Here is an 8,778-nt window from a genome sequence, read left to right as displayed (position 1 = left end):
CACATTGCTTATTCTAAGCCTCGTTGTCACGGTCAGGCTTTACGAGTTCGACCCCAGGATGCATGCAGAGAACAGGAACAAATGCAGGTAAAATGTTGAATTTAATGATTATAATTGCAGCAGCAGGATAAAACAACTCAGGAAGCAGACGGACAAATGATAATGTTCCCACATCGGGAGAAGCACACACCCGAACTAAACAGACAGGACAAATTAGCGACAGGTGTGGGTGATGAGCACAACCAAAACAGGAAGTCAAATACAAAACAAAAGCATCAAAAATGGAAACTAAAGCCCAGAGAATGAACATATATACACTCATATGCGCATAATTAACACTGAGCAGCAGTTTATCGGCAACACTCTCATTAGATCTTTCCACCTTTGCAACAAGATGTTAGCAAACCTTCTCTGAAGCCCAAATGAGTGTTTCTCGTCCAACAAGGGAGTGGATGCCATTACCTTGCTTGATGGTCCGTGGGAGCCAATAAGGACAAGCCAATAAAGTGGATGTGGGGCCGGCTTGCAAAGGTCTTATTTCATTTTGTCTTCAAGGAAATTAACCTATCAGATTTAAAATTGCTTAACAACAATAGCGGTGCCAGGGAAGGATATTTAATTTTACACACAGGGGAGAATAAACAAATAATCCTCAGGAGGGGATGGTGAAATGAGCAACAAAAGCCTGCTTTTATTCAATCAGTACAGATGGAGAAATCCATAGTAAATACTTTAAGGTGTGTGCTGGTATGTACCAGAGTACTGCATTCCAATAGAATCCGCTTTACAAAGATATTATTCTAAATGAAACAGGGTTTGTTGAAGTAGTTTAAAATGAGACTTACACATATGCTATAGTATATGCTATACATATGTATGTAGCATTACTATCACTTTAATGGCCAAAAGTTTTGTGGGTTTTAATTTGGTGACCCGACCCAAAACAGTAGAAGTCAATCAAAAGTCATACAAGAATCCACAAATTAACAAAAATGTTGCAATGTGAAAAATGAATTAAAAAAAAAATAATAATAAAATTAAAAATTAAAAATTAAAAATTAAAAATTAAAAATTAAAAATTAAAAATTAAAAATTAAAAATTAAAAATTAAAAATTAAAAATATTTTGGCTATCCCAATTTAGGATAGCCTCTTGAGATGTAACATCTCATTTTCAAAGGGGTCTGAAATTCTATTTCTGTAATTTCTTATGGGAAAAGTCCTAAAAAAAAGTAATAAATCAAAGGTCAAACAGCTTCCTGGAGCGTATTGTATTCTACTTCTGTACTTCCCTTGCAATAGCAGGTGGAATGAAAAAGACTATATAAAGGATAATTCCTTGTCTCAATGACCTTTTGTGCTCAATGTGCAGCGCTCAGCTTGCAGGTTGACTCGTTTATATGCCGAAATAACTCAGTTGGGAGGTCTAAAGGTTCCCTGGTTCAGCTCCTGGGTTTGGCGTCTCTATGTATTCCTACGAATGGCGCCGTTAACTCTAAGGACAGCAATTACGTGGTGTTCTGTGTAAGACTCTTTATGTCTGTTCTTAAAACAAATTCTGCAAAAAACGATTGTTCTTTTTGACCATATCAGCAAATTAAAATACTTGTTTTTTCTTACATACTTATTTTTCTTAATTCCTTTTTTTTGTCCCTTATTTGCTTTGACCTGCAGCCGTGATTAGAGACCTTCGAATGTTATGGCGGATTGTTGTTTTCATCAAGGACCATCTTGGGCATTTCATCACTATCACTTTGAGTCAATCAGTGTGAATCAATAACTTAACCTTGATTAATAGCTAGATGGAGGGAATGAGTGCAATTAGGACGTAAAGAGGTCTTATCACCAGCTTCTGTCTCCAGGTAAATTTAGCGGGATGAACAGTTCTGGTGGTGTCAAGGTTGGCTTAAGGTATTTGGTTTGTCACTTCGCCAATTTCCACGTCTAAGTCAGTGATGTGGTATTATTTCTTACTTATATCATCTATTCTCTTTGCTCCAACTCGACCCACTATTGTCAAAACGCCTCGACTCTTAAGCTTTTTCTGATCTCATAACTTTTTTTTGGTGTACTAACTCCCTAACTCCTTCATCCAATGATTCTATGACTGAATCCAACCTATCTTAGATATGTGTCCCTGGATGGGAGATTGTCTTGTGGGCCTCTTCTGAGGCGATCTTTTTGATCAGTTTGATCAGCCTGGCTTGGTAGCTCCCAGTTGATAAGTACACTAACATAAACGTAGATATGTCGTCAGAAAATGCGTGAAAATAAACTCCAAAGGCATACAAATCATGATGAGCTTGGACAGTTCCATTGATGCTTGGTAAACCCTTGCGAAAGGCCAGGGATCGAACCAGGGTCTGCAGAATGTCAGTGGAGAGCACGAGCCATCTAGCCGTCCACTCGATATCCAGTGTGGCTCTGAAGGTGTCATGGCGTTTACCAATGTTCCTTCACACAGATGAACTAGTCGGCATCTGTTCCGATTTGAATAAAACGTATCTTCAGATTCTCACCAAAATGTAACAGTTTCCTCCTTTTGTGTATTTTGTCTTTGCATAATCCTACGCACTATGCTAAAATGAGTTATGTGTCATAAAACCAACACAGTACATCATCTATACTTTGCTATATTTGGGGAGTTAATGGCTGTTCCGCTTCATCCATCTATCCCAAAATGTGCAAGTGTTCCCACTTTTTGTGCACAGATCACAGAAGAGTAAAAGACCGAACCCCCCGGCTGTGTGCCTTGTGATCTGTGACCGTTGCTGTCAAGAGAGAAAATGTATGAGACTGCACAGGGGATCATATTCAGAGATGCACTGGCCCCCCAGTTCAGCTCAGCATCCCCGGGTCACCCTGATCAAAAGCACCATCCGTATGAACTCTGGAGCCCTACACCATTTACTTTTAATGAGCTTCACAGAAACTGTTTCATAAACAGCATGTTGTTTGGCTTTATAGCCACTTGAAACCCACTCAAGGGGAAAATGAAAAGCCTTATATGGACATAAAAGTGGACAATTGGTTACATGTGTTGTATTTTACTTGTAGGACTAACACATCAAACAAAGCCAAATATATAGAGAAGCAATAAATGCACCTGATGAACACATGCACCTTACTGTGACAAGTAAATCCCTAATCTGTAATCTGTAACAGTTCTTTTCAACTTGTTCAAAGCACTTATCCAATCAGTATCGCACCGATCAATAACCAGGATCAGGCAATAACGTCACGTAGATGCGGGGGCGGGGGTTGGGCGCACAGATCTTCTGTGTTAAAGTGACTTTCACACACCTTGTCAGTGGACCCAGAGAGATTATGCATAACCAGATTATGCTCTGTGCAGGGATTTTATATGATGTCAATATGATAATGATACGTGTGTATGTACCGTATGAAAAGGTTATTGTTTCACTTTAAGTTCATCCTGAAATTTCACCGGAAAGTTTAATATCCCCAAGCTTCTTTCAGTCGTGTACTGTATATACCTATATAGGGTAATTATATATCATAGGGCTCCCATTACTGTAATTACCGGAGCGAATGAAAGCTATAATAATACAAACACAAGATGAATTCCACTCTGGTGAGACGAATTACATACACTGGGACAACAACACAATTGTTAAAAAAAAGTATGTCTCCAAATGTCTCCAAAGGAAGTCAGCTGGGATAGACTCCAGCATACCCCTGTGACCCTAGTGAGGATAAGCGGTATAGAAAATAGATGCATTGATGCTCCAAATGTCCAGGACAGAAAGTTTGAACATCCATTTTTGAATCGTCCTGCCAGTGAACGACCAGAACTGTCAGGTGTGAAAAACTAGCCCACTCTTGTCTACAAGAAGAACAAATGGACCTCATTGGACTGCTTTATATTCAGTTCATTTTATGGCAAATGAAAGTTTGCTGATTGGAAGTATTACTGCCTTGTGATGGTGTACAGCGTATGCAAATGAGATGTGATGAATGTGGTCTTTTTGCGTGTGTGGCCAAATGAGAAAGAGTACATGTATTAGTTTGACACGTAGAGGGCACACATTCATATACGTTTATTCTTAAAGCTCTTTTTCAAAATTGCCTCTTTCACTCAACAGAGGACATGTTTCATTGACTCATACATCATCCTGACAATGCCAACTTCGCAGTATTGATTAGAATTTTTCAGCGCTGCCTGAGCTGGAAGTTTATATTCAAGCTTATGTGTCAAGAACATGATCATTAAATATTCTAATAATTCTAATTATTTGACAAATAATCCCTGTGCCTGGTACCCTCTGATGTCTGGAACTCGCAGGGAAATTTTCAGTCCATTTTTCAAATCCATTCAAGTTTTATTGACTGAGAAAAAAACGATGACAGATTCCACAGTTCACTGAATTCATTGAAACAAAAATGTCCATACCAGCACAATAATACTCTTGGCTTATGTAAACTGCACAGCGCTATTGTGGTTCCTGCAGCATCACAAGCCAATCCAGGGGGACCTTGTGGCACAAAATCCAGCAGGGAGACTTGGGTTTCATTGACAGTACTTTACTCGTCTACAGTAAATATGAGTCAAAATGATATGGGAAGAAGATATTGAACATGACTCATGAAGCTGTGGAAGCCGACCAAAAGGTTTTATGGAAACAAGCAGCTCAAAGTCACATTGTATTCTGTATTTGTATACAGATTTGTGAAATATTGTGTAATATTTTTTGGCAGGCTTCAGTATGACTGTTCTACAAACTTAGGAAATGTCTGGTAGAACCGTTAATCAGGCAAAAGGTCACATACTTTATGATAAAATTACTGATAAGAAATATTTGAATGCATTACACGGACACTGTTGGCACACAGTGTATAAACTTAGCAACTAAAATTCTAATTCCTGAGAGGGTTTTGCAATTGCTTTCAGGTGTACTTTGAAAGCGGAATGCTAGCATTCTTCCAAGAAGGAAACCAAAGTGTGACAGTGAAAGATGGCGACTGAGAAGGTCTGTGAAACTGTAGAAGCCAACGTGAAGTTCTAGTGACATCACATCATCAATAATTGGTGGCCAATGACAAACAAATGTGGAAAACAAGAACGTTAAGTGGAGAAACATTCATTCCGAAGCACCCCAGAGAGCTTGGCAGTTAGCACCAAAATAATTCAAACCTAATGTGAAAAGTATCCATGACATATTTTTTTTTCATTCCTGTCCTTGAGAAGAATGCCGGCAGTGTTGGGCATTTTAAAAACAAGGGAAGACAGTATATCCAAAAGATTGGTGGGAAGATACAAAATAAACCCATATTCCACTCATAATTTATGCATACCATATAATTAGAGCTGGGGCTGACATTTGGGGAAGAATCAGTAAGAAGTTTGGAGGATACACACACCTGAAGAGCTTAGACATCGTGAAAATGTCCATATTTGTAATGTCAATCTTGTTAGTGAGTTAGATAATTGCCATGTACGAGTCGGGGATCAATGATCTGACATTTAATGGTCATGTGTGGCCGGCTTTCCCGGCTTTCCCGACTTTCCCCTTGATGTCACATTGATGTGTTGTATCTTATTTGCTTGTGTGTAGGGTTTTTTTTACAAGACGAGCCAAGTGTTCAAGCAAACCGTAATTAAGTCTGGCATGCATTTGAGTCCCATAATCCTGTTAATAGAGTCTGGAATGTGGAATCATGGCTGGATGAAACACTGTAATTATTCTATTTGTTGACTTAAATTAATTTGGTGAATTATTCTTTAGTCCGGGCTTAAGGAAAAACTAGAAAAAGGACAAGAAAGAAAGTGAAACAATGCGCCAAAACCTCACACTGCAGCTTCAAGACTTCAAGCATGGAAGCCGGCCATGAAACCAACCAGGCTAAAACAATCCACCTGTTCAAATCAGATCCAGATGTCTTGGCCTTATTCGGTACTCTCTGAAGGAAGTGATGATGGTCATCATCATCACTGGCAGGTTCTTCCTCACTTTCAGGATGTCGGCACTGAATCAATGCTGCCTCTAATTACATCCAAGTGTTGAAATAATCGTCTTTTTGTCTCATTTTTTCCCACAAATCAATTTTCATAGAAGAAGGAGTCAATATGCTTTGTGGTGCCAGTCCCAAGCCTGGAAAAATGGGGAGGACTGCTTAAATATGCAAATCACATAAAAGCTTTCCATACCGGATTGGTTGCGGCCCGGGATAACGGCAACCGCCACTGGCGTTGTGGACCGAGAAAAATGTGTTACTGTTGGTCGACAATGAAGAGGTTGGGGAGTTGATGGGAATGATGGGAATTCATACACCGTGTCCAAGACACCAGGTGGAAAGGCAGCAAGGTTAAAAGTATTGGAGGAGGGTAGAAGCTTTACTGTGGTGTAGATGGGAAGGGAAACTGGGTCGGTGTGATCCATAGTCCATATAGATAGATAAATAGACTTTTATTATATTTTATATTTGAAGTAATCTTAATAATGAAGAGTATTTGTACTCTGTGGTTCAGGATTCTTCGTTAAACTTTGCAAATAACTGCTTTGACTGTTTCTTGAAATGGTTGATATGAGTACATTGGTTCCCATTTTCTACTGCTTATCCTCACAAGGGTCGCTTTAAGATTTTCAGTTGGAAAAATGGCCTCTTACTAGCCCGGGATACCCATAGCAGCTGAAATGTGAGAGCTCTTCAAATTTATTTCGCAAGACAGTACAACAGCATTCCCCCCCCAACACACACAACAGGCCTCTCTCAAACCATTCACCCAGCCCCCTTTTACCTGTGAAGGGCCAACCATAGTTCCCAATGAGAGGGTGAGGCAATACATCTAAAAGGTACCCTATTTACATTCATAACACCCTTCTTTTATATTACAAGTCTTTCAAGAGTCCCACACTGAAGTGTCACTTCCTGTATATATTTAAACACTCAAGTACACATAACAACTTAGAGTCCCGAACTACCACCCAGTTAACCCCCCCCTCCTCCAGGTGACACTTGGGCGAGTCCAATTAAGGTGATCAGCCTCTGGCCTGCACTCACATGTTTGTGCCCCAACCAATCACTGATGAGAAATTAGGAACAACACAAATGACTTCTAAATGAAAAACTAACTAAAGTGGCACTTAAACTTAAATGGCAACCAAATATAATCAAAGTACTAACCAGAATATATGTAAATAAATAAAGCCAACTATATACACAAATAGAAACATGACAGTGTAGGTGGGGCATACGCCTGATCAGTGAGGGAGGATTGGCAGCTCCCTCACAGTCGCACAAGGGTCACAGTATATACATATAGTCAAACAACCATTCACACTCACATTCATACCTATGGACAATTTGGAGTGGCCAATTAACCTAGCATGTTTTTTGGAATGTGGGAGGAAACCGGAGTACCCGGAGAAAACCCACGCATGCACGGGTAGAACATGCAAACTCCACACAGACATGGCCAAAGTTGGGATTGAACCCGAGTCTCCTAGCTGTGAGGTCTAACCACTCGACCACTGTGCAGCCCCTGTGTAGGAATATGTGTAAATTAAACACAACAGTTACCACACGTACACGTGAAACCTGGTGGTAGAACAGTGGAACTACAAATAGAACAAACTAAGTCAAACCTGGTACTAACCTGGTACTGAATACTAAATAGTTACAAAATTCCACACGAATAAAATGGCAGTCAATTTGAAAAACGGCTTATGCATCTTATAGCTTATTTTACTAGAGGATTTGGAAAACGGAGCTCGCCAAAGGCAGAGCACACTGATCTGTTTGGTGAGAGCAGAGCGGCTTCTCAGCAGATCTGGCGGGGAGAGACAAAGGCCACCAAAGCCCACCAAAGCCATCCCGGGGCACATCCAGCTCCTGCCTACCCTGGGACTTGTGGCCGCCGGGACATTTCAGCGGGAGATTGGAGACCGCCATAAGTGGCATTTTGCAGCTGACAATAAATAGAACCATGCCGGGAGTGTTGGAACACCATAGCTTCCCTGGTGCAAACTTATATCCAATTCCCATCACTAAGAAGCCCAAATGAAACAAGGATTTCATGGCGGATTCCTAAACATGACTGAAGCCATACATTGCACCCACATCACAAACAAAGCACCATCATGTAATGAATACATTTTTCACTGAAGTAAACAAAATTATTTAGTACCTTTTATCCACACAGGTTTATAAGTGATCATTTCTACCGAGTGAAACAGCACCACTAAGGCATCTCATGAATAATATTAGCAGGTAGATAAATACATGTATTCATATTCTCCAAATTGTTTGTTTTGGAAGATGGGAGTCAATGGCAACTCTTGTGCAGCCGCAGTATTTATGAGTAGAATCATAAAAAAAAAAGCTTCTGATGAGGTGACATCAAAGTCAATGTTCACCTGTTTTGCTCATGTACTCGATTTCTCCTGGGAACACGGATGTTAACGTTGCATTCTTGTCTCCTGTCGCTCAGTGAATTTAAGAGATGCAAACCTGCAACTCCTGCATATGGATTTTGTACTCAAACAGTCTAAATGTCATGAAAATGGCACAGAATGACAGCAAACGCCATAGTTGAGAAATGGATTTTACTATTATACATGGATATTATACATATAGGATGTTTAAAGCAAATCATATGGTTGTATACAATGTAAATACATTAGATATCGTTTGCAAGCAATGGAAGCCCCGTGGCAAATCATTTTATAACATTACAATATTACATTGATTTAACATGAAAGAAAAAGTTTGTTTGGAATGGTTGGAAAGTAGTATTAAGGTTACAAAGGAACAAGAT

This window comes from Doryrhamphus excisus, chromosome 22 (assembly GCF_030265055.1).
Source record: "Doryrhamphus excisus isolate RoL2022-K1 chromosome 22, RoL_Dexc_1.0, whole genome shotgun sequence".
Taxonomy (NCBI): Eukaryota; Metazoa; Chordata; class Actinopteri; order Syngnathiformes; family Syngnathidae; genus Doryrhamphus; species Doryrhamphus excisus.
Note: the sequence above shows the minus strand (reverse complement) of the source record.